This window comes from Bombus terrestris, chromosome 5 (genome assembly GCF_910591885.1).
Source record: "Bombus terrestris chromosome 5, iyBomTerr1.2, whole genome shotgun sequence".
NCBI lineage: Eukaryota > Metazoa > Arthropoda > Insecta > Hymenoptera > Apidae > Bombus > Bombus terrestris.
The window spans coordinates 8,773,580-8,801,338 of NC_063273.1; the positions used below are offsets into that span (position 1 = coordinate 8,773,580).

Sequence of the window (27,759 nt, forward strand, 5' to 3'; positions counted from 1 at the left end):
ACGATCGAGGAACGATTTCGCCGAAACGACTGTGATGAAACTTTGATGGATGTTTTTGGAACGGAGGTTCGAGCGAAGAACGAAGATAGACCGTTTCCTCGGCAACGTTCACTTTCAACGCTATCGTTCGCTCGGATAAATCTTGACGGGGCGGAACTATATTACAACGATTCAATGTCAAGATTCAGAGGCCGGCCATGTCTTTCTAGACTGGTGATTTGGGTCAATGACGAACACACCACCGAAGTAATCGCTTCCCGTCCCTTTGATCGGGCGTTATTGCGTTCCCTTCCTGTTTGCGAAAGTGCTCTTGCTTGACGACTTCACTATGGCGTTAATGTTTCGAATCGTTATATTCCAGCACGCTGCTACGTTTAATTATAGAACGTGACGAACGTGAAAGCGTTTCTTTGTCGCTTCAGGGTTTTCTGCGAGTGCAGCGCGAAGTTGGCTTTCAGAAGGGACTCTCAATCTCCGTGTCCGATTATGAATATACCTGCAACATAAATCATTTCTCATAAGTGGCTATCATTTATCGAGTTCCCGCAGAAATTTCATGCGAGGTCGAACCAATCTCCGCTGCATTTAAAACTGCTTGCTTTTTTGTAGATAAAAAGCATTTCATAATTCTCCTGCTCCTTTCTTTCTTTTTTTCTTTGTCGCAGTGTTTGCAACTGTCTGGGGCTCCGCCCTTCATTTTCGTTCACTGCGAGAATCGTTTGCTTGTCTGTTATTCGCATACACGAACCTCTTGGCAGTCTAACTCGTAAAACGAGCCCATTTCTTCGAATTTGTTAATTTCATAGTCCAGGAACATATTGTTCAATTTCTGAGGAAATTATTGTTACATAACAACACATCTGCATGAGTTTATTTGTCGAAGGAAGATGGTATACATAGTCATAAATTCTTGATTCTCGCATCTTCTTAAGTATATGTGAACGTCTATTCTATATCGGTTGAAGCAAACAAATAAAATCCACGTGCTATTACTCTTGTAAGTAGCAGTGTATGTTTCTTTCAAGAGATGCTAAACTTATATTTCATAGGAAACGTAATAAAACTATATCTGTGTCAGACCTGTACCACGCGAGACCATCTATGGCTCGCCAATCAGTAGAATAATCTTTCTTAGACAAATATTCTCTGTTAGAATAAGATAGACGGCCAAGAGAAGGCCAAAGAATAGCAAGTGTCGCTCAGCTCTATATAATATAATACACCAATATAACTTTACCAATATAACTCTAGGAAACTGCTTATCTTCCTTTGGACACAAAACGCGCGAATCTACCGCCAGCATGACCTAAATCTACCGTCAAACCTAACTCCAGCCTATATTTTATGGAAATTCAGACCAAAATATATTTTAGTTTCTCACTGGAAAATTTCTTCGCGATCTCGCCGTTACTTTTATTCGTATCCAATCTACTCCAATATACTAAAACGTCGATCCCCTTTACACTTTAGACCGTTCTACGAAAACGCCGATGTTTCCATCTATAGGAGTAGAATGTATCTGTAAATCAACTGCAAACCCAGCCGAACCCAAACCTAATTGAAACCAAGGTTTCTCGATCCACAAACCACTTCTACAACGTCTAATTCACGCGGAATGCAATATCGCCGAGCAAATTGATAAACTCCGTGTATTCCCGTGATCCGCGCTAGCTGTCGTGTGTTCATAGGGGAATTAACAGTTCCATTGGCGACTTCGATCGACTGCTGGCAGTACGTTACGTAACGCGTTTCGTGCGCCAGGGAACAACGATCGGCTACGATTAGATTAATTGGACGCATTAGACTAGTTTAAACTGTATATTTCTCGGCACGCGGGAAGTGTAATGCTGATCGTAAACTGCTGTACGCGTGCATGCGAGTACGCTTATGGATTTCCGAAGTAATTGAGGGCCGTGCGGCAATAAGGAAACTCTGTATGTTTGAACTGTATTTATTGGAGGAGAAAGGAGGATATGACTTTCGCGTTCAAAAGCTGAGGAGAATTATTATGAAAATTAATCGAATATCCAGCTGCCTTCTGTACAGAATACTTGTTGGCTTCGTACGGAACGTGACAATCAATTCGAAGTATCAGGGAAACGGAGGATCGATCGATCGGAATTTTATATTCACGCGAACAGCACAAGTTCGTACATGTACGTTGTTTGCTGAAGAAATTCTAAACGAAGCTCGTCGAGAACATTTTTATAATGGACGAGGGAATTCAGTAAAATGTGTAAAAATTTGAGTCTGATTCGTGAAATCGTTTATAGAGTGCAAGGAGTGGGACGATGATAAATACAATTGAAGATTTATAAATATATTTCTTTATTCCTGCTTACCTTCCGATTTACATTGTACGAACAAACACATTAACAATCACAGCAACATCCAACAGCAGATTTCATAATATAAACGATTTTTATTATTTTCTTCCTTTTTTTTATTTAGTTTTATTTTGTATTTTTGAGATTTCTGTTATGAAAGAATACACAGCTTTCTCACGATGTTTAGAGTGACTTTACTTACAGAGACGTTCCAGCTCTTGGACGTGTAATTGATTAGTCTGGAAGATACGCTCCATTAACAAATTAGAAATTAAAAGTTATTCAACGGCTCAATATCTTTTGATTATCCAACGATTCGATTAATTATTCATGCACAACGTAGTTCCACTGTCCTGCGCAATGTTCCAGATTGATATTTAAACGTTGAAGCCCAGGTGACTGAAATAACTTTGGTACGATGGTATGGTACATTATCATATTTGAAAAAGTAATTTAACATCGATCGACTTCGAGCCAAGTTTACTTATTTACATAGAATTTATGTTGATTTTTAATGTACGTTCCTTTTTGTTCGTTTCACTCGAATTACTGACAAGTGCTCTTTATTGCAGCCGTCTCTTTAACTGGCGATCAGTTGCGTAAAAGCTGTACGTCCACCGGCCAGGAATGGCATGCGTGGAATTCCACGCGAAACGGTCAATGATATTTCCAATTCGTTGCTGCCTCGTGCACGAGAGAGTTGAAATTTCCTGCTGGATATAACGTACATACGTGCGGTTTCTCTGTGTGTGTTTACATGCGAAAAAGAGCATTTAGAGAGAAAGAAAGCGAGAGAGAGAAAGAGAGAGAAAGAGGAGTAGAGCGGAATTGGAAGACTTGAATTTGAAGAATGTTGTTTGAGTTTGGTGTTGTGGGTGGCGGAGATTGGAGGAAGATGGTTCGGTCGATTTATTGGGCGATTAAGCAATGAGCTGAGTTATGCAACGCGGTGAGATATGTGGCCTTTGTACGTGTTATGCAGATTCCTTTCCGTGTCTTTCCGATGCTCGAAATTTTTAGGTTTCGTCGTGTTGTCTGTAGACAATGTTTCATTAGACAACATTTGATTTACCTATTGAATAATAAATAACAAATTGAAATAATATCCTAGTTGTGAGTAACAATTAAATTTCTTATTTAAATGAGGGTAGCTTAAACGGTACCAGAAATAATTTATTTATTTGTATTTATTTCTTATGTGCAAATGGAATTTCATATTCCATTTGGATTTAATTGGAGAGAGAATGATAATATATAAGTAAATTGATTTTTGGTTTTGCTTTAAACGTTTCGTGTTATGCAATGAAAAAGTCGAGAAGGTAACACGGTTATTTTTCAATAAATAGTTGGAAATTCGTATTTGATATTAAAACTACTCGCTTTTCGTTGTGAGAAAGTTATATTTGATTTGGAGGGCGTTCGCCGTAGCTAATGAACATTGTTAAAAATATATTTATGCAAAAATAAGTCCGTTGGACGATCGATAACTAATAATACTAAAATGTAAATTAGAACAATAAATAAGAAATAAAATTGTATTTCTGAATAACAATTGATTTCATTATCTCAAGTTACGTACTTATACTTGTCGAGATAACGAGTAATTTATTTCTATTTTTCATTTCAGCTCTCAAATAACGAGCGAGCCTCTATTTAAATAACTATCTCAATAAAAATTTATTCAACAATGCACAGCGTTATTATTTTATGTTAATAAAATGCAAGTTTTCGTGTATATTAAACTATCGTGGAGTAATTTAAAGACTTTTAGCTAATTAGATTTAGTTGGTTTAATTCGAATGGAGAACCTTTTTGGTATTCACACGAGAGACGAAACTTATAATTCTATCAAAAATCGCATAACGAATACACAAATACCTAATTTTCCCCATGTTTGCCATAAATACGATGAAGTTAACTCGAGACAACGTTTATGGCGGTTCTCCGCTTATCAAATACACATCTTGTACCATAAATGTAACGACTCGTAGTCGCGATAAATGCGGTTGATAAACTGAAAGGACTATGGCTGTTAATGAATGCAACGATGTTCGTAAAAGCGATGATGCGTTCGTTAACCTGTTTAGCCTCTACGCATGTGACACGTACTTTCTTATCGCTGTACTTTATGCTTCGCGTTATCTGAAGTTGAAGACGAAGAAAAATGAAAAAGAACCGAGGAAACGGGGTCGTTGAATCCGGCTACGTTTTTATGATCCGGATTTTACGATCTTCTGACATGAATCAGGCGACGAAGAAAGCACACGAGCCACGTACGCGCGATTTCTGGAAACTTCCTACTTCCTCAACTTGTCAAATTCCTTCATTTAATTGTTTCCTTTTAGAAGTTTCCCTTCTTGTCAATCAAATGCTTTGGCATTCAAATTTCAAAAATTCATTGGAACTTTAATATTTTTTAATCATCTTTTAAAGGCCCATAATCCTTTCTCCTTCGTTTTCCAAATATCTTTACCAGTTTAGTTTCTCATGATTAATTCAGATATTCGTAGAATCTTGAGTATTCTATATTGCCAGAAGAAATGAGAGTGAAAGAGAGAAGAGAGAGGAAAGGTCAAAGAGGAATAGGGAACAGTTTCATAAGCTGTATGGTGTCATATTATATCATACTTTCGTGCTTTTATATCTCTTAGAAATGTTATATTGTTAGACTTTTATATATTTTACCGCATTTCATGTTACATTTATTTGTTCTGTTTGTTGCGCCGTATTTTATATCGGTTCAGGAGTGCGACAATACGAGTGGCAAAGGCGTAGAAAAATAAGGAATGTAAGGTGTACAATTTAAGGTGAAGTTTTAAGCGTTGGTTTCAGGTGGAAATGTGAAGTACGAGAGACGCGGCAAGCTTGGTTGTCGTTGCAAGTTGTTGCACGCATTTTTACAACGACGATCGTACGTATCTAGTCTTACGTTTCCTTTCAGCGAGGTTTGCGTCTAACGTTAGGAAAAATGGGTGAGAAATTGAAACCAAAGAGAAAAGTAGCTTTCCAGCTACCGTGCTAACTCGCAGCAGAAAAATAACAATGAAAAATAAATAAATAAAACTAACAGTACCGCGAGTGTCTCTGACGAAGGTTTCCGTCCAATCCTTGAACCTACAAGTTAACGCGAACGTTAGACTCAAAAGTTAAACGCGTGCACAAAGATACACATCGTCCTTGAGTCACAAATGGACCTTACACGACGAAGAAACAGATTAACGACTGGCATTTCTCCAGGACCGGGACGCCACGCGTTTCGCCGCTTCTTTTCGGCAACTTGCATACTGTGTTGTCCGAACAAACATGCCTTTATATTTTTACAACGGATTTCGAGAGTCACGAAGCGACGAAGACGAATGATGGAAGACGAAGGTCGACCTTTATCATGGCGTACACGGGACTGGAGGATTCGGCTCAAGGATCCAGCGAGTTCCGTGCGATAGTTGTCTCGGTCTTTCGTCTTTTCTTCGTTGTTATTAACTTTCGAAACATCACGGGCGTGTCCTTACGATTTCCATCCTGTCCTTCTGGTCAAGATACCGGGCGAGGGCGATATTTCACTCGGCCCCTCCTTTCAACGATACCGCTTTCAGACAAACGTTTAACTCGCGGACTTCGTTACCCTCTGTCTGGCCGACCTTACGCGGAGAAAAATGCCACCTATAGAACAGCGGATATCTTTCGTTTATTTCGTACACGTTGTTTCAACTTTGTCGTTCGATTCTGTTTATTAGCTCGTTAGACGCCAGAGACGAATTAATAGGTTCGTTGCGTTTGGCTAAAATTTGAATCAGCATGTACCTGCAGATCATAAGCATAGGATCGATTGTTCAACGTGGGAAAATATCTTACAATAGTTGGTATGAAACACGGACGTGTAGTTTTGCAACGTAGCATGGATTTACTATTTATTCGTGCAACTATTTCTTATATTGAGATATGTATAATTTTGTGTGCTAGACTAGATTAGCCGCGTAGTAGTGACACACGTATGTGAATATATGAGTGTATGAAAGTATACGTGTGCACAGCGTTTCGAAAAACAGATGTATGCAACTGTTCCGTTGGCAGTGTGATACATGGAAGATGGTGAGACAAAGAAAGTGCTGAGACGCGTGCAAATGTATATCGACGAAGATCCTGGAAATCGTTCATTAAATAAATCTAAAACTATTTTAATATGAATTCTAAGTGTAACCTTGGTATTCCTTTACTTTTATTTCGGCGATTAAGATCCACAATTCTCAACATTCTAGTTCTGCGTTTCTATTATGTGGATGAAAGGTCGGTACGTAGCGAGAGAAATTGATGATCTTTCGTTATAGGAAAACTACCCATCGATAAATTCAAACAAATAAATGGAATTTTAGTATATCGTTGTAGGTGTAAATATCGTGTGAAAATTATTTGCTAGCACGCATTCGACAGCAGAAAAATTATTTGTTACCTTGCAGTATCGTATGAAAATCGTTTGTTAGAATGGAGCATCGTACGCAAGGAAACCGTAGGATCCACGGCTGATGGTTTCTGTCAAGATGATATTATCTCGATTAGTATATCGCACAGTGATATGTATTTCATTGATCGATGATATCGTACCACGATATTTCAGTCTTTTCAATGTTTATCCGTGAATTTTGAATTCTGAATCGAATGGAAGAGTGGAAAGCGGAAGCGATATATTTCTAATGCCTGCCACTTACAATGACTTTAAATAAACGAATTGATAACGAACGACATCGTTGTGAATCAGTTTATCTTCTGGAAAACAGCGTTTATTTAATTCTAACCAGGGCGTACGACCGTGTGTCTTGTAGAGTTCCATTCATCGTGTTTGTTATTCGACAGTTCAAAAATATGTATCGTCGTTTAAAGAAGGAAAATAGGGCAGAAAAAAGAGCGAGGGAAAAAGTTATCGAAGCGGTGAACGTTTGGTGTCATTAGTCGAGCGATGGTAGTTAGCTCGTTACATAAATTTCAAAGTTACGCAACTGCTGTATCTTGGCTGCATGTTTCTTTAATAACTAAATTATCCTCGTGCACCGTTATTACGCGGTTTCTTTAACGTTAATCATACTATTCTTCTGTCGCGCTCTATACCTCGAATTAAGAAGTTATGAATTAGGAAAATTTGCTGAGAGAAGTTTCTTAAACTACCGGAATTGTTAGAGGAGCATTTTAAGCAAATTTTGCATTACCTTCATAAATTATAAACACCAGAAATTCTTCGCCGTAAGATCTACGAATCTCACAAAGTTTCTGCCGTGGTGAGATCCATACAACATCCTTATTATGCAGCTAATCCACGAGTATTCTTTCGCATGTTCTCAGCCCACAAATTTTCTGCTGCGCAGACCAAAGATTTTATCATAAGGAGATTCTCAAAAGCCGTAACATTTTTATTGTAGAATTAACCGATAAATTTTTCACCGACAAAGATTTATCCATCTCTTCCGCAAATATTTCATTACAGAGACCCACGATTCCACAAATCTCTCATCAATGCTCGCACGTAGTCTGGCAAATTTACTACGTATAACGAACACGTAGAAATAGTAGAATCATGTTGAAAAAAGATATTAGTGAAATCGGCAGAAAATTCCCTTCATCTTCCGTGCAACCAAAGACTCGCAATTTGGTGTACGAGACCTTTACCATAAAATCCACAAATGCCACATAGATTTTGATATTACAAGATCCAGAAAGTGCATAAATTTTCTGTCAGACAAAGAAATAGATAAATTCTCTAGAGAGAAAAACTTCTGATCCCACAGATTCTCCGTTGGATGCAAATATGTGTACAAAGGTTCTCGAAGCTTTTCCTCGTTTTTCCGTGGCCAATATGCCACGTGGCAGGGGAACGACGCGACCGCGATTCACGAGCTAACAATCGCATCCATCGACGGGTACGGGAAGGCCGTGTGTGTCGCGTGACAAACAGCTGCCACGCATTCGTGGCACAAGTCGCGTGGGCACACGCGGCGAAAGTGTCTTACGCGTGCGAAACGTGCCAAGGTCGGGAATTGGCGCGTAACGTCGCTTGTTCCGCCGGATGTCGAAATGCTGCACATTGCCGACCAGACCAGCTGAAACTCGTATTCACCGAAAGTTTCTCAGACTTGTCGATTCGCGCTAATTTTTGTTATTGTTCTATTTAAGCTTTCTGCGACGAATTTTTTTTTTTTTTGTTGTCAATGAATGTATTTTTTTAAATAGAACATATTAGTAGGATCGCATTCGAATATTCTTAACACTAGAACTACCGATAGTTAACACGAAGCTATTTCTACCAAAACCAGTCAAAATGACTGGTCTTTAAAAATACGTAATAATAGAATATTTTTATATTTATTGATTTATTACTTTCTTACAAAAGAAATTCCATGTCATGTGGCAGATTTTTGAAATTATTAATCCATTTGGGATTACTCAACGAGGATTCACACATTATAAAATTCTAGAACCATTTATTTTGACTGACATGGTATTTCTAGTGTTAGCATTTAGCGATATAGCGATCGATCCGTAATTTCCCTGATAATTGATATCACCATATCGAATGATACGCAGTAAAAAATTTTAAAAACATGTGGGTAGTTGTACAAAACGAGGAAACTGGTTAATTGGGGTTCGATAAACAAATTGCAGGACCCTTTTACACTTTGACAAGTACCAATCATTTTGACCGGTATTGGTATAAGTAGCCTTGATACAAAATTATTTTCAGTTTGAATACATAAAAAATAAAATAAAATTCATTATATTATTCCTTTAGTTATCGTTGCGAAAGTCATTACGTCATTGCGAAAGCAATATAATACGAAGTAAGAATTTTAAAATAAAATTGTAAAACCAGTCAATTTAACTGGTGCGATAGTTCTAGTGTTAAATAGGTTACAGTGGTAAGAGAAAAAGATACAATTAATCGAAGAATATTTCTGAAAATTGCACTGCGACGTATCATGTTGATGGTTTGGAAAGGGATTATGCGACTGGTACTAATCGACATTAGGTCATAATTTGTATCAGACTCATTGTCGGTATCGGTGTTGGTCTTAAGCTGAATTTACGCTGTTTCATTTTGGAGGGACATGGCGAATGAACGCTGCCTTCATCCTTGTTTTATACGCCGATGAGACGAGGATCAAAGCAGGTTCATTTGCCATATTCCTCCAAAATGAAACAGCGTAAAGTTCACTTTAGTCTCAGCTTCAGTCGATATCACTCTCAATTTTAATGTCAATGTAAGTTTCAGTGATAGTTTCAGTATGAATATCGATATCGGCCCCAATTCAGTCTTAATATCAATGTCAGTTTTAATCTGAATGTAAGTTTCAGTGAGAATTTCAGTTGCAGTATCAATATCAGTGTCAGCTGCTGTCTCAGTATCAGCCTCAGCCTCGATACCAGGCTCGGTATCGGTATCAGTATGAGCATAAATTTTAGAAAAACGACGTTGCGTATGCATCATTGTAACAGCTGATGGACGTTATGTAAATAAGCAACATAAGGAGACGTAAAACGAGCGTCAGTAATTGCGGTATCGTGTTTGAACGAATCATTAAATAAATTGATCGTGATTAGAGGCTGATAGTTTCTATCAGCTCTTCACCTCGCGCTCGATTAAAGTTACGCTTGGGTTGCAGGTCGAAGTGTGGTCTCGATCCGCTGGTTAACTAACTTCGTAAAAAGAAATTCAAAGACGGTAGGCTATATGAATTTAATTGACAGTTGCCCTCTTCTTTTACAGCCATGCCGAGCAAGGTTTTCTCCGCGATTACGCGCGAATAAGCGCTAGACAAGCGGAAAACCTATTGAAGATGTATTTCATTATCGAGCCATTAATCGCGAAACGTTTCTCAACGTTCAAGAAAAATTGAACACGGTGACCTCGTTTCACGCACTTTCCTCCGAGTTTTCTTCTTTCTTTTTCTCTAGCAAGCGGAACACATGGCACGGTCTATCTAATCGCTGAAAGTAGAAGTCCCGTTCAGTCTCTTCCTTTTATTTCGTCCAATGCTGGTTACTCGTTTCTCTAAGTAGTAATTATCAATGTTTCTTCTTTTTTTCCTTTCCTCTCTTGCTGATCTCAGAAATAGAATACTTCATATGCTATTTTGATAATTAAATACACTTTTCCTTAAGCAGTTATTGCTACCTTCTCTTTTCCGGCGTAAAGCTGTTTTTCATGTTTCCTTCATTATTATTTTCTCTAAAATGTTTTTCTAAAAATGACAATTTTCTAATTTTTCCAATGTAAAAAAAACCAATCTTTACGCCTTTCTACTAATAATCGCTTTTTTCTCTAACTGAAAATTACCATTTCTCAACTTTTCCAATATAAGAGTCTTTTTTTTTTAAATTTTTAATTTTAAAAAGAAATCGAGAGATCACGATAGCAGTTCAATATCAATCGCTCTTCGCTCCAAGCAACGACTCTATCATTTCCCAACTTTTCCAACGGGAAAAACCGGTCGTCCGTTTTCCCTTATTTCCTTTTATTCTCGATTTCAAAATTCACGAAAAAGAAAAAAGAAAGAAAAGGAAAGAAATAAATCGGAAGTACGATTTATTCCGACAGCATTTCAATGCTAATCCAAGTTCCATCATCGCAGTGGAAAATAATTCTGATTCGTTGGGTCGCGTGTCTCGTCCATCGATCCGCCATATTTCTCTTCGAACATATCCGGAATATTCGAACAGACAGGGTTTCCATCGGAACGAGAGTGGATCATCGATGTCGTTTATAAGGTATTTCTCATCCTTCACTGACATTCCACGCACATGCTTATGCAAAACAAATGTGTGCACGGGTGTAATCGATAGAGACGGCAGCGACTTTGTCGACTTCATTCGAGAATAGCAACGCGACGGGCCATATTCAACGATGACGCACTTCGACCACGATATTTTTTCCTTTTTCTCGATGAAATTCGCCGTCTGTTCGATAAAATTGTCGCCCCACGCGATCTTTATTCCACAGCTTCTTAAATGGTTCATCGGTGTCATATTACCTTCCTGCTTTATTATTAATTATTATGCTGTTGCATAATAAATGAGTCATACAGGAAGAACATTGATTAGCTTCATTGAGATTGATTGCTCGGCGAGAATCTTGATCGTTTGAAAAATTAAGTACTATTCATGCACTGGCGTGTTGATAAATTTTCATGGTTGAGAAACTTTCAAGAAATTTCACGACAAACTACTTGAAAACCCGCTTCGACCGAACACTCTATTGGTCAATTTTATTAAAAAGTAATTTTTAACTTTCATTAATTTTTTTTCAATTTTATTAAAAGCAATTTTTTTTTATATCGCATAATCAGTAAAGGGAATCATAAATTGGAGGTTTCTGAACTGAGATGAGATATAAATACGCGAACGAGAAACAATCGCGGAATGTTTTATACTTAATTTGAGAAAATTGCTGAAGCGTAATCTGATTTAAAAAAGCAATTGAATGTAACGAACATCTTTCTGCCCTTTGCAATTCCTTTGCTTCGTGCTCTATATTTCATTTCGTTCGTTCGTATATTAAATATTAAATGTACTATTACACGTTCGTTTACGATATCTTTTGACAACATTAATTTACTTTTGTATTTTCAACATGAGATATTTATGCATTCTAGCGACGTTAAAGTCTTTCCCTTTCTTCATTCCAATACGCTGTGTTTAATGTTATATGCGTTTTATCTCGAATGTACAAAGAAAACAACAGAAGCTGCGCAATTAATGGAAAAATGTTTATTGTCGTGTTAGTTGAAGGTATTAATTAATTTCGCAGCAAAATAGACGGTAATATTTTTTTACTAATATTTCGCTTGCTTTATTCTCTCGATACTGGCGTTATGATAACAAAAAGTTCCATCTGCTTGTCACGAGCGTTTATGCTTCCAGTGGCGGCAGCACATAAAAGAATAATCGAGAAAGATCGCTGAGGTGCGTATAGAGGAATAAACTTCCAACAGGAATAAACCTCCCATGATCCTGCACCTCCATACGACATACTGTGTCGCGTGGAGAAGGTGATACGACGGAAATGATGCTCTTGATGGTTTTACGGGCTGAATGGTTTTTATGGGAACATTCGCATGTTCATCTGGTATTACTATATATATAGCATGAGGAATCATGCTATTATAAAAATTTTTCTTCATAAATGGCCGCCTATTCCGACGAGGAGATAGGATCGTATGGCATGTTTGATCATTAATAATAATACAAATTATTGCTGAAATAATTTGCAGATGTTTTAAGTGGGAAATTATTACTGTAGAAATTTCATTTCGCGAATATCTCCAGTTTTAATGGAAGATAAGGTCGTAAGATATTTTTTTCATCATCGATAAGAATATAAATTATTGTTCAAAGATCTTCTTTAGATATTTTACATAACATCTTTCTTGCTCATTAATAAAAATCAAAATTGTTGCTCAAATAATTTGTGAATGTTCTAGATGACAGATTATTACCGTAGGAACTTTATTTCATAAATTTCTTCGGTTTCGATGAAATACAGAATCGTAAGATATTTTCGATCGTCGATAAGAATGTAAATTATTGCTGGAAGATTTTTTTTAGGTACTTCACCATGGGAAATTGCTGTTGTATGGATGTTACTTCGTAAATGCCTCGCATTTTGATGCAAAAATAGAATCGTACATTCTTGATCGTCGATAAAAATACAAAATGTTGCTCAAATAATTTGTACCTGTTCTAAACGGGAAATTATTACCGTAGGAATTTTATTTCACAAATTTCTTCGGTTTCGATGAAATACAGAATCGTAAGATATTTTCGATCGTCGATAAGAACGTAAATTATTGCTGGAAGATTTTTTTCAGGTACTTCACCATGGGAAATTGCTATTGTATGGATGTTACTTCGTAAATGGCTCGCATTTTGATACGAAAATAGAATCGTACATTCTTGATCGTCGATAAAAATACAAATTGTTGCTCAAATAATTTGTAGCTGTTCTAAGTGGGAAATTATTACAGCAACAATTTTACCTCATAAATATCTCCGACTTCGATGGAAACATCCTCGGCTGTAAAGTATCTTTGCGATCGTTAATAAGAATATTTTATGTTATAGATGGTGTTGAGGGACAGGTAAAGTTGCAAGACACGTTCGACCGTTGATAAAAATATAAGTTATGGCTAAAAGAATTCGTAGATGTTTTAAATGGGAAATTATTGCTATTGGAATTTTATTTCGTAGATATGTGCAGCGTCTGATAGAAAGACAAGATTGTAAAATATTTTCCATCGTAAAGAGGAAAATAAATTATTGCTCGAAGAATCCTTAGATACTTTACCCAGAGAAGAACCTATAGAATATATGCGTGACCAATCATTAAAATAATCACCATAGATTCTACGCACTAAATTAATATTCCAAGAACTGGAACACAAGATTAAAAAGAAAAAATCCATTACCATGGAATTACACACTGAACGCGATAACAATTTTTTGAGTAGCTAACTCAGTGCCAGTATTAACACCTTGAAACCAACGAGCCCAAGAATGCTTCGCGTGCAATGTTAAGAGCGAAATACCGGTCTGTATGGAAATAGAAAAATCCTGGTCAAATGTTAGCGGCGACCGTGAGGAATATAGGTCAGTGGCATATTATGTGCTACATAAATTTGCATAAGGTTGCCTCGTGACATAAACCAGAGTCCACGATTCATTTTCTTGTCTCGTTCCATGCACCGTTCGTTAGTCGTATCGTATCTCCTTCCTCTTTTGCCTCTTTGTTCCTTGTTTTTTTTTTCTCATCAAATTTTCCTCTTTGTTGCTTTTACGGTGGACAAACACGAGCTTTAATCCTTTCTCTACACAAGGATGTTCGATCGAAGTGCGCTTTCATCGAGTTTCGACTATGTATCGTGTGTGTACCATTGGCGAGATTTTCGAATATCTGTGTGTACAAGATTTTGGCACGTTTGTACGCTTTGCGGAATTATAGCGGCTGGGAAATTGTACACGCTGGAAATTCAGTAGTTTAACTGGAAGAGCGATATGATAGCCGATCGCTCGTATAGCATTGTGACAGTGTCTCGATTTATGGCTTTAATCGAGGACACAAGGGTTTGATTAATGCAGAAGTACACAATTGTGGCGAGACATTGTACGCCCTGTGTATTCGTATTGAATGGAAAATTCTTTGTCGTGGAAATGCAGAAGGTTTCGAAAGCGAAACATTATCGAATCATCTCGAACAGTCGAGAATAATCGTGTTTGTGTTCTGTTCTTGATACTCGATACATTTTTCAATTCGACGAGTTATTATAGTCGAATGGAACACGGTAACATTTTATTCCATCTAGTTTCTTTCGTTTCTTGAAATAAATAAATTACTTGCTATTAAGAATCCATCGAATTTTCTATATCGCTGACATTTTGAGGGTAATTGAATAATCCAAGGGTAGGAAGTTATAGGGTGAGCGAATGATAAGACGAGGACGAGAGGGTAAAGTTATGACAGCAGGATGAATGAATCGTTCAATCCTTGGAATTCCAACTTTGTCCAGATAATCTAATTTTTTGAGTGAAAAGGACAGATATCCTGCGAATATCGTAAAAGGCTTCTGTGTCTGAAAATTTGCTATACAATAGAAATATCGCGAAGTTTTTACATCTATTTATTTACCATAACATTATGTTAGACAGTTTCCTGTGCAAAGTCTAAATTACTCGAACGTAGAACTTTAAATCGAAGAACGAACGTCGCTAGATCGAATCATTCGAACTCGAAAAATTCTGTACGTTTACACGGATTCGTGGAATTCGATAAACATGTAATGTAGATAAAGTGTAGATATCGTGTCAGATTTTTCTGAACGATTGAGCCGAGTTGGAGACCTCCGCGAGCAAGTGGAACGGTTCCGTCGTTAGACAGCCGGAAGTCGATGAGATCGACAGAATGTTTAAGTCAAGATCGAGCTTCATTGGGGTCGAGTGGTGAACCTGACATTGATCCGAGGAAAAGCGGGTTATGGATTCGCTGAATGCTCAAGGGGATATGCGACCTCGCAAGCCTAGGAAAAATATGGTAAATCTGAAAATTCTTTCGTCTACGAGCGTATGGCGAAGGATCAAGATTTTTATAAGGAAACTCTAAGCAACATTCGAACTCTATGTTTATATTTTTGTCATTGCATAAAATTACGAAATGGCGAACTGGCATAACACAATCTTGCTACATATGCGGTGGAACCTCGTTTGCTTGCATTCAGCGAGAAATGTGACTGGAACGTAAAAAGTAGGAAAATTTCTGAAATTTTGAGCGAAGAAAGATCATCTTCGATGTAGCGTACGATTTCTCCATAATATTGAAAAATAAGAAAACGGTGGCTTGTCAGGGACAAAGTATTATTTTGCGCTGGAAAAAAATTTATTTAAAACGTTTATAAAAATTCAAGGGATCAGGATATCAAAAATATCGTACGTTGCATTGTTGCGACGATATGTTTGGTTAAGTTTGCAGAAAAATTTCTTGCTCTTTACATTCCATCGACGTTGTGATTTTTCTGTCTTCAAAAATTTTCTTCTCTCAACTTATTTAGATATTCGTAAAGAGCTAAATTAAAGTGGTAGAAATTACAGAGAATCCTGAAAAAGAATTCTTTTTCGAATAGTTTTCACATCCACACGATATAGACCACAAAGAACACTAAAACTTTTAATTCAATTTTTTCGCTCTATCTTCTACAGTTTTTTTTAAATATTCACGATAATACTAAAAGTTTAGATTTCATTGGGGAGGTTTTTTAAATCCTTAGTATACTTTTTCAGCAGGAAAAAAATTGTTCCGTTATTAGTATCACATGAATAAAGAAAGAAGAGCCAAGTTTTTAAAATTTTCGAGTTACCTTGTAACCATAAAGATACAGAATCAATAAATATTTAAAGAGACTGTCGATTAATTTGCATTTGAATAAATGAAATTTCATATCAGACAAGTAACTGTTCTATTATCCGAAAGTTATCCAAATTGTTTCATTTATTTATTTTAATCGTATTTTATTTATTATTATTTATGAATTATTAGTTCGTATAAAGAAGGCTCTACTGTATTATAATTTTACAAATTCTCATTCACAATTAATGGAAATTAATTGAAGCTATTAGAATCTCGCTGCTTCGATTCAGGAGAATCTCAACTTTAGAAAACTCGTAGAAAATTTCGCGAAAATTCGTCGCACAGTATAATTTATTATGTTTCAAAGTGTAATAAATTTACAAAGTCTAATCTCTCTATTATGCGCCATTCCGATAGACAATACGGTTTCTCCTAACTGTTTCTTCGTTTCATCTGTTTCAACAAAAGACTAAATGTCGCTATTGTCTTCGTTTTCGAGGTAACCTCGTGTTTCCGCAAATTACGCCGTCATCGTCGACCGCGTGACAACTGTTTTCCCGAGCCATTCATCCGGATGTCAAGTGTTATCGTGCTAATTCGCGGAAAACGTGTCAGTCGCCAACAACGTAATTGGCTGGCCGTTTTTTGAACCCCTCTATTATTAGCTGATTTGACACTTGTCTACCGACACTTGTTAACACGTTCTTCGAATGATGCAAACCTTTTATACTTTTTCACGCTTCGTCAGTGATCTCGATGATAAGTAACCTAATTTATTCCTTTAAACTGTTTTCCATTTCTTCTTAATCGATGTGATATCGTTATTGAAATTCTACATTGAAACGACGTAATCTTGAGTTAAGAAGATATCGCGATTCGTTGGAAATATTGTTTAAATCAGCTTTTTAATTAATATCACATTTTTCCGTAAATTATGGGTATATTTCTCACATAAAATACAAATTTCTAGAATGTCGTATATGTAAATAGTAAAAATGCTTCTGAAATATCATATCTCTCGTGTATCGTTTATTTCTTTTACGTCATTTCTTTTTTAATCAACGTTTCTCCCTTGATTATGTCGACCAGAAATTCGCAGAATTTTCTGTTAGCCCGTGTAAATTTGTCTTCTTGTCATCTGCCTTTCATCACAAAAGTGAACAGAAATGATATCGGGACGCGACATTAATTACGTCTTAATTAAACGCGCCTGCTTTATTGGTCGAGAACGTTCGATAAAAATTAACAAATAATCTTCTACGTTCGCGTTAGAGAACAGGCTGTGCAAATAGAAAGCAAGCGAAAGCAGTGCGTTTAAACTGCTGCTGTATGCGTGATGCAACTGTAAACATCGTATGTCGCACATCTGTCACAAAATTAATGGGTAAAATGCTCTGAAATTCATCATACAGGGATTATTTTGTACGTAACTTATTTACATAACATATTTCTATAATAAATATATAGCGGATGATATTATGTAAATAATAGTAATTATTGGAGCATCAAGCAAGAATGTGGAGGATTTTGCTCTTTTGTTTTAAAATTGCCTCTGGCAAAATAATGAAATTTAACAGAATGTTAATTGGATTAATTACAGGTACTGATCTTTCTCGTTTAATAAACTGAAAATTATAATACTGTGTTCGCTGTTATTTTTCGTACAACTATATATTTTATACAAAAGAGCCAAATTTATTTTTTAAAAATAACAGTAAGGTACATTGTGTTATAACACAGCATTAAAGTAAAGAAATATTCTGCTCAATATACATATATAAATAGTATTACAAAGGAAAATAATACAATACAAATACAAGAGAAACACAAATTAAAGATGGTGAAATTTTGAGAGAAACTTGTACAATAATTTATTCAAAACACACAAGTGAAGTCCTATAATATACGAGAAAAACATCTAAAATTATTTATTATCAACTTCTAATAATATCATCAACTTCTTTCGCAATTCTTCGGGGTTTCTTCGAACTATCGAAATACAGTGTGTCCTGTAACGGGTGGTATAACCGGATAAAGGGTGATTCTATGTGAAAAAATAAGTAAAAAATGTAGAATAAAATTTTTTCATATAACATTTAGTTTCCGAGGAAATGGAGTTTGAAAGTTTGTCGGGTATATACTTAAACTATGGCTAAGTAGTGACTAGGTATGAGTAAATAATAAACAAGAGGTTACTCTAGATGCGAAAATAAGTCAAAAATGTGAAATAAAATTGTTCCATCTGAAGTCTCGTTTCCAAGAAAATAAAGTTTGAACATGTTTGTTTAAAAACTGGTGCGCACGATACATTTTAATATTTATTCTTTTCGAAGGCAAAGCATCCTATGAAGAAATTTTAGTCTACAGTTTTAATTTATTTTTACGTGAAATTTAACTTCCTGTCGATTACTTGCCTCTAATTAGTCCGCAATTAGTCAAGTTTAAATATACTTGTCAGATTTTCAAATTTGGTTTTCTCGGGAACCAAGTGTCACACGAAAAAAATATATTCTACATTTTCGATGTATTTTTTCACATAAAATCGCTCGCCACTCGATCGTATTACAACTTGTTGCCGAACATAATTGCTAACCAGTTTTGTAATACCATGGACCTCTTTTGCAAATCTTTAGGGCGCCCTCAGGCATCAGACTATCAATATATATTGTCAATATTTCAAGGCTCTCGACTAAAAGGATCAATATACATTGTCAATATGTATTGTCGATACGATATTGTCAATACGTCATTGCCAATATTTATTGACAAATCAGGTTTTCGTTGAGAAGCTCGTAAATGTTGGCAATATTATCGATTGCCTGATTCTTGCAATTCTTCCAAACTATCAGCTTGCAATGCGGTCAATTTGTCTGTACCACTTGTTATTTATGATCGTTATTTTTTACTTTAACTCAATCCTCTGCGGTATTCTGTAATATTAGGCCCATTTTGCTTGTATTATCTGGTCGCCTTACCGCAAATCGTATACTTAACAAAATTGAGTATATTCTATACAAATTCCTTAGACTCGCTGCTAGACACTGTGACTGTCGTCTGCCTCTTGTTTCTCACGTTTGTGACTTATGATTCTTAGTATTAGGTTGTCCGAAAAGTTTCTTTCGTAATATGAGGAAATAATAGACGTACAACGTTTTTGTTTTATATTATTTTCTCGAATTACGTACAATCCATTTTGTTCTGTTGAGATAAACAGCGCGACATTTCACAGACTTGGTTTCACGTTTGTATGAAGCTGCATTGTTGTAAAAAACACGTTTGCGAAAGAAAGACACTTTCCGAACAACCTAATAATTCGAAGCTTCAGTCATTGAGCGATAGAAGGATGATGTTTGCTGATATTTTTACTCGTAAGATATTCCAGGGTGTTGTACCTTGTTCTCATGTTATTCAGCACTATGCTCTCTGAAAGCTGCCTTCAGAATTCTAAGTAATTTCAATTTGCTTTATTCCAAACAACCCACGGCATATGGCTATTTCAATTGTATAATTGTATTTTATATAAACGTTTTTTTATTATTATTATTTAATTTGTACTTGACAATTTATTCAGCTGGATATTTGGTAAATTAGTAAAAAGTAAAAATAAAAGTAGTAAAAAGTAATTTCAATTTGCTTTATTCCAAACAACCCACGGCATATGGCTATTTCAATTGTATAATTGTATTTTATATAAACGTTTTTTTATTATTATTATTTAATTTGTACTTGACAATTTATTCAGCTGGATATTTGGTAAATTTTTCTAGCTTAATTGCTAAATAACATGTGGATGGCTACCCCAGTGGGATACCATCTTCGAGTTTGACTATAATATTTTATTTCTTTAGCAAGGTCAGTGGCGTGTTTTCATTTTAGTCTTCTTTCTATGAGAGTTTTGCTCGCTTCAGTAGCCAGCTGGTTTGAATGTGTTGCCGTTCTTTCCTGGTATTTTTCTACGTACCTGCCGACATATAAACGTTTAGTCGTATAAATTAGTCGATCCATTTGGTCAGCCCTTTGATTCATAAAAACTCTCCTTCATACGCTTGCTATAGTTGCATGCGTCCACCTTTTTCCTGTGACTTACACCTTTAAAATATACGTTTCTTTATTTCTTGTATCATATACGCGAAAAAGAATTTTTCCCTCGTGACTAAATAAATAATAATAATGATACAGCACGTACAGAAGCGTTCTGTTGCTCGCTAATTACAAACAGATATTTTTACTATCGTCGCAATAAAAATTCAAAGCAACAACGAACGCTGTAACTTACTTTAATTCACGAGGCTTTGACTAACGTCACTGTGTTTTGACTAACGCAACGATTTATCACGTCTCGAGTGATATAGCGCGCATCTCGAGATATAATTCACGTTTAAACCGATCCACTTGTGTTTTCCAATTCGAATGGAGGGAGAGAAAAGCAACGGGAGCGTGCGCTCGAAACGAAGGTGGAACGCGACATAAATAAAATATAACGTGTGGTCGTGGGCAGACGGTTTAGTGGGTCGAGCCACGAGCAAACTGTTCTCCGCGAAGATTTAGCCGGGCGAAAATTAAAATTCATAAAGGGTAATCGGCGACTTTGCGGATCTGTTCGCGACCCTCGATGCCTCCAGCCCGAAGGCCTCGCGCTAAATGCCCAAAGCCTGTCTGATCTCGTTTTTCGATGTCGTTCCACGAAATTTCGATATCCCCCTCCCCCTTTATCCTCTTTTTTTCATCTTTGTAACTACTTATTCTCGATGATTTATTCGATCGTTATACTTTATTGCATGGTCGTGAAGTTTGCAAAAATTTCTCTTTTTTCCTTTTTTTCTTTGTAATTCTTGTTGCCGTAGCAACGTTGGAGCACATGTTCTGGGCGTAAAGAAAGTGGAATAAGAAACCATGGCGCGACTCTACATTTTCGGGTCGGTGAAGATACGCAGAAAGAAGGTCTTCGCGAATCTGACATCGAGACGCAAGGTCAAGATCAAGAATCATGCCACAGTGGTTTCTACGGTTGCTTCTTTCGCACCCTGTACATAGATATTGGCTTGTGAAATGTCAAACGATATGACAGCGACTATATTCAATACGTTGCCTGGAAAAAGTGTTATGAAATTTATTACAATACTTTAACAACATAGCTGGAGAAATATTTATTTCCTATGAAAAGATAAAAGACGTTTTCTTTCGCGTGTGATGTTGGAAATACAGGAAGTGCGGAAAATAAAAAGCAAATTATTTTCTCAGTCGTTCGTCCTGCCCTTTCTGTCGTTTATTACATCGTCAAAGTGTTAAAAGTAAGACGAATGTTCGAATATAAACACGCGACTAGATAATATTGTAAAATAGAAAGCGGGCTACACAACGATTAAGAATTTTTATTACAACCATAAAAATTAAACGTTTGGAATTATTACGTTAAATACTGTCTGAGTATAACGTTCTTGCTACTTTTCGTGTATGTCTCGTGTAGATTATCAGATTTGGAAGAATATCGGTGTTTCTTTTCCTTTGGTTTGGTACTGACACGTGTGACGAGATCGTGTAATTATAATGTTCGATTACTATAAGAATAATTCAGCAAACGTAAGACGATACAATTGAACAAACGTTAATAGAATCAGCATAGTGTAAAAATGTTTCTGTTGAATTCTGTTAAAAAATGTGTCATATATACAGGGTGTGAATCAGTAAAAAGTACCACTTGAAATATCTCGTCATACAAGGAAAGAACGGCAACACATTGAAACCAGCTGGCTGCTGAAGCGAGCAAAACTCTCATAGAAAGAAGACTAAAAAGAAAACACACCACTGACCTCAGAAAAGAAATAAAATAGTCAAACTCGAAGATGGTATTCCGCTGAGGGTAACCATCCACATGTTATTTAGCAATTAAATTAGAAACATTTACCAAATGTGCAGCAGGACAAATTGTAAAGTACAAATTAAATAATAAAAAAGAAATATCTGGTCATCTATTGATTTTCTAATAACCGTATATTCTCTGAGCTCTAAGGTGCTTTCAGTCTTTTAATAGCCACAGTATGTATTTTATGTATTTTCAGCTGAACATTCTCTACAAACAAGTGTTAACCTATTTGTAGCGAAAAACCATTAGTTCAGCGGATATTTCAACTTCAATTTGTATTCTTGTATTTACGTTGCCTGTGTCTTCTGTGCATTAAACTTGACAAATTGTAGATAAAATATCGGCTAAACGAATGGTTTCTCGGTATAAATAGGTTAACACTCTTTTGCAGAGAATGTCCAGCTGGATTGTCCGACGTTACCAGAAATACACGATGGCCACTACAAAACTCAAAGTCTCTCGAATACCTGAACAAATATAAGATAGCAGAAAACGCACTCGTCTGTCCAGGCTCCTTACAATACTTCGAACATCTTTCGATAAGGTCAATTGATACCGAATTATTTTAGAATTTGGTTGATTCTCCTTGTATAATTGTACTTTAAATAAACTCGCATTAATACTAAAAAAACATATAAACATCATACATTATAGTGAGACTAAGCGTCGAAATGTAGATAGCAAAATAATAATAATAAACTACGAATCGTTAATTATAAAACGACTCTGTAACTAACGACTTTCGCTGTACCATTGTGCGACTTTCGCTCTCCGTTTTACTCTCGATTCTTTCAAAAATTCCCTTTCTACGGCGCAGCGCTCACCGAAATTGAAACTCTCGTTTAACCCGATCTTATCCGACCGAATAAAATTACAAGTTGCCTGAATCGTTAATTCCGCGTGACCCATTCGTTAGACGGGAATGGCGGAGGCTTCCAAACGAGCGTATTACGTGTCCTTTCCCGTAAAATATAGGTTGTTGAAAACGATGGAACAATGGTAGGCCGAGCCGTATATGCCTACGCCGCCGTGCTCCAGTTTTCTGTTCAGAAAGTGTGTCGCTGTACGTCTAACGAAAATAGTTTTACGGCATTACAGCTTTGTTCTAGTCGGCCGAATCTCCGATGCCTCGAGGCTTCACGAGATTCTTCGCAGGGCTTACTAACTCTGCCGAGGAGACGCTTCAAGGCGAGCCTTCCTCGAAGCTGTTCGTGTACGCGTTGACAGAGTTTAATGTTGCGATGCTTCTTCTTGCGGATGGAAACGGTGTTAACACGGCGCCAGAGATCGAGACGATCGGAAGATAAGGAAAATACGAATTCGCGAAGGAGATTTATTTCGATTTTCTCGAGATCTTCGTGCTAGATAGGTCAAATATTTTTGATTGCGGCCTAACCACGTTCGACAGATATTAAACGGTGACAGCTTTACGATCTGATTGCTCGAAACTATAGAGATTTCTCGTGTACGTCATAAATCAGCTGTGATCGTTTGCAGACTTTACCTTCGATTCGTACAATTGTGTTGGAATGCTCAATTCCAAGTTTAATTTTATTTATCGCTGCGTGTTCTACATGATAGGATACCGCGATAGAAACAAAATAGAAAGGCTTATGCCGTGAAATATTAGATAAAACTTGTTAAATTTGTAACTTGTGAAAATTCATATTTCTATGGATTTCTATTGGAACGTAAAATGGGAACTTGGTTTTGTCCATTACGCCATATTTCATGTATTTTTTATATTACGCGTACTCGATACATTTTTCTATACACTTCGAAATTTCCACATAAATAAACTAAAGTCGCTACAATCGAAGATACTGAGAACGATAGTCAACGTTCCATGGTATTTCAGAAACGAGGATGTACGCAAAGACTTAAATATTCCAACGGTCAAAGAAGAAATCAGCGGGTACGCAGAAAAATACAAGGAAAAAACAGCAACACATTGAAACCAGCTGGCTGCTGAAGCGAGCAAAACTCTCATAGAAAGAAGACTAAAAAGAAAACACCCCACTGATCTCACTAAAGAAATAAAATAGTCAAACTCGAAGATGGTATCCCGCTGGGGGTAGCCATCCACATGTTATTTAGCAATTAAGCTAGAAAAATTTACCGAATGTCCAGTTGGACAAATTGTCAAGTACAAATTAAATAATAATAATAAAAAAGAAAACTTTTAAATTTCACACAAATACGCAAAAACCTACAGTCTGGTTATGGTCGTTTATTACTGAACAATATCAATTGAGAATTTAATGAAAAGGGTATTAGGTTATTCTTGGTTGAATTTGGGTAGCAGCAGCAGCAAAGAATAGTATTACTCCTAATGACTTACTCTTTCCTCTTCTTCTTTCCTCCCTTCGTTTCAAGATCATTAACCCTCTGCAAGATATCGAACTTATTTCAATTATTATAGATTTATCAGACGAGCACTTAAACGAGTATTCAACCACGAACCTGTGAAAAAGAAAACCATATATCTAGCAATTTCTTAACACTTTGACTGCCACGTCGAAATCACATGTTTCGCTCAGGACGCCACGGAAGTATTTTTATTATTCAAAGCATATAATGACAAAATAATAATAAGTTGATGATGTAAGACAACATACTCCCCCAATGGACCGTTTAACTTATTGATCACAGCTGACCATCGTGGCGCCTTAGTAACAGTTGATAGCGACATATTATAACAAGGCTTCGTTTATTTCAACAAAACATTCACATTCGTGATTTCGTCGTAAGCAAAACGTGCAGAATATATTGTTGAAACGTGTAGAAGATATTAGTAAACAATATTTGCTCATTCTATATATAACAGTAAAGTATGTGCACACTTCTAACTTCAATTATATGATTATAAAGCAGCATTTACGATTATTTTCTAAGGTGTGTTTATAATAATATTCGTAGATTACTCCTCAAAGATATGGATGCAAATACAGTGCACCGTTAGGTGCAAGATTTATTCTCATTTCTTTTTTTGATGTTCTAATAAAAATGTTTAATTGTTCAATGGGTTACTTTTTATTTCAAAGTATCTTCTATTTATCGGTTATATTCAAAATGCCCTAACTGTCAATTTTCATACAATTTTTACAATTGTAAGAAGTTCAAGCGCTCCGGTCACCAATGACCACCATGGTGTCACAAGAGAAACCGTGGTGGTCGGTCATGTATGACCAACGTGGCAGTCAAAGTGTTGAAGAATATAATCACAAAAATAAATGTGCGCAATCCAATGAATCCCGAACTCCTGAAATTACAGTTATTCTATTTTCCCTATCTTTCTTTTTTCCGAAAGGTTTATTTTTTTTTAAATCACTGAAAGCTGAAGATACATGGAAAAAATTGACGATCGAGCTTCACAGTATCGCCTCATAACGTAGTTATTTTTAATTATCCATTTTTTCTTTTGTTCTGGTACCTGGTCTAGCCAAACTCATGCCAATCAAGAATCTCCTGCAGCATTTTATTTTCTATAAGCAGAACGATCGACGATGGTAGACGCGACGAGGCGAGCTCTTTCCTCTTCTAGCGCCATCGATTAAAATTTTTCCTCAGCAACAAGAAATGGCGAATGTTATTAAAATACGTATAAATATAGTGGGAAAGCTGGACCGTAAAAAGTGCCTTATAGCGTCTTTGCAATAAAAATCACGTAAACAAGCCAGAAGAACGTGTTTTACACCAGAATACTCACTCGAGTCAGCAAATCCTTGAAACCTTCAAACAGTGCGCAATGTACTATACACAAGTGATTGTTCGGCGGTCAAGATGTTTAGCCTCGTTCGAAAAGGATCGAAGGAACGAAATGAAGAATATGTATGTATAGATCGATATCGCGGATTCCTGACGGTGCACGAGTAATTTTTCAACGATAACGAGTTCCGTCCTCGTTCTAACAAGACTTATCAAGTTTCTAGGTTAGTATCTCGAGCTTGTTGTGTAACAGAAATTATTCGGCCTCGACAACGGTTCCGATCCTCTTGCTTCGGCTCTCTAAGGAGATCCACAGTCGTCTCTCTTCGACTTATTTTCTCTTTATATACGCTCCTCGTCAAAAAGATAACCCAGGTGTGTTATCTTTAATTTCTCAATGACGCGTGTAAAGTTTTTCGTCTGTAACGTATAATATCCAAACATTATGAGCTCAGGATATGCGGTTCGTTGGAAATAATTTAAAATATTATGAGGTTTACTGTGTAACAAAAAAATTGTCTTATTTTAAGAACGAAATGATAACACATGTATAATAAGAAAATAATAATCAACATAAATTGTAACTAACAATGATTGCTTATCAAACATATATACTTATTTAATAATGGGCACATCCCCCTTTATTTTCTATTTTCTCTATTATACGATTTGGTATCGATTTGTATAGTTTCTGGATATAATTTTGACTTAACGTATCCCATTCGCGTACAATTTCATTTTTTAATTCTTGTACGTGTTGATATTGCTTTTCATTCGCGTATACGCCGTGAACAAGTTCTGCCCAGCAATTTTCAATAATATTAAGGTCCGGGCAGCGTGCAGGCCACGACAAAATAGATATATTATTTTCATTAAAATATGATTGGACCAATCTTAATATGTATGCAGATGCATTATCTCGTTGAAAGATTTAATCAGGTCCAGAAATGCGTTCTACGTGATTATTTATTCGTTCTTTAATTAAATTTGTGTATCGGACACTATTCATTCTCCCATTGATTAACTTAATACTTGTCTTGCCGAAATAACCGATGCCAAACCATCACGCTGCCTCCTGCCACTTGTCGTCGAATTACTAACATTGTCTCTTTTCTTATGCCATGAAAATAATATTGGAACCCATCAGGACCATCCAAGTTGAATCTTTTTCGTCTGAAAAATTCCAATGCATTCTTTCTTTTGCACAGCGTAAACGTTCTATCGTGTGTTTCATTGTTAACGAAGGTTTCTGTTTCAATTTTAGCCTCTTAATATCTTTGCAGGATAGTAGAACTCGATGACCACTTGAAACACTGGCACTAACACTAGATTTTTCCACTATTTGCTTCGTTGCTTACTGCGAGTTGGAAGCTACACGCAAAATTGCTCGCTTATCAAGATCGGATAAGGATGAGAGCCGACCAGTACTTTTCTTTTTGCCATAATCTTCAACATTTTTTAAGAAATTGTGTATTACTCTACGACTTCTTCTTATTACTTTCGATATTTTTGCTACTGATAACTGTTGCTGTTTTAGTTCAAGAATTTGCTTTTCCTCAGACTCGTTTAATTCTTTTCCGCGTCCCACATACTTACAAATTTATATTTATAATGTTGTACTGTAATATTTACTCGTTTATAGATCATGAACAACTGAGCAATTTCTAAACATATTAACAGAGTGTGTTATCATTTCGACCTTAGTATGGAATAGTTTTTCTTTGTTACACGCTAAATCTCATAATATTTTTAATTATTTTCAACAAACCGCATATTCTGAGCTCATAATTTTTGATGTTATACGTTGCAGATGAAAAACTTTACACGCGTCATTGAGGAATTAAAGATAATACATCTGAGTTATCTTTTTGACGAGGAATGTACGTGCGTGGTAATTCGTGGCCAGCGACTATTTTTTTCGGTACATCTATGAAGGCACATCGATGCGGAGATAAGAATTTCGAAAATTAAGCAACTCTCGCAAT

At 36.3% G+C, this 27,759-nt stretch overlaps 1 protein-coding gene and 1 long non-coding RNA gene across 4 annotated transcripts in view; both read left to right on the forward strand.

The window, feature by feature from the left end:
* Positions 1-27,759, forward strand: part of LOC100646293 (TLD domain-containing protein 2) — a 294,489-nt gene that overhangs the window by 93,013 nt on the left and 173,717 nt on the right. The window lies entirely within an intron of this gene.
* Positions 477-3,817, forward strand: LOC125385108. Its single transcript, XR_007224077.1, has 3 exons — positions 477-2,156; positions 2,532-2,740; positions 2,900-3,817. It is a non-coding gene; the product is annotated as an uncharacterized LOC125385108 (long non-coding RNA).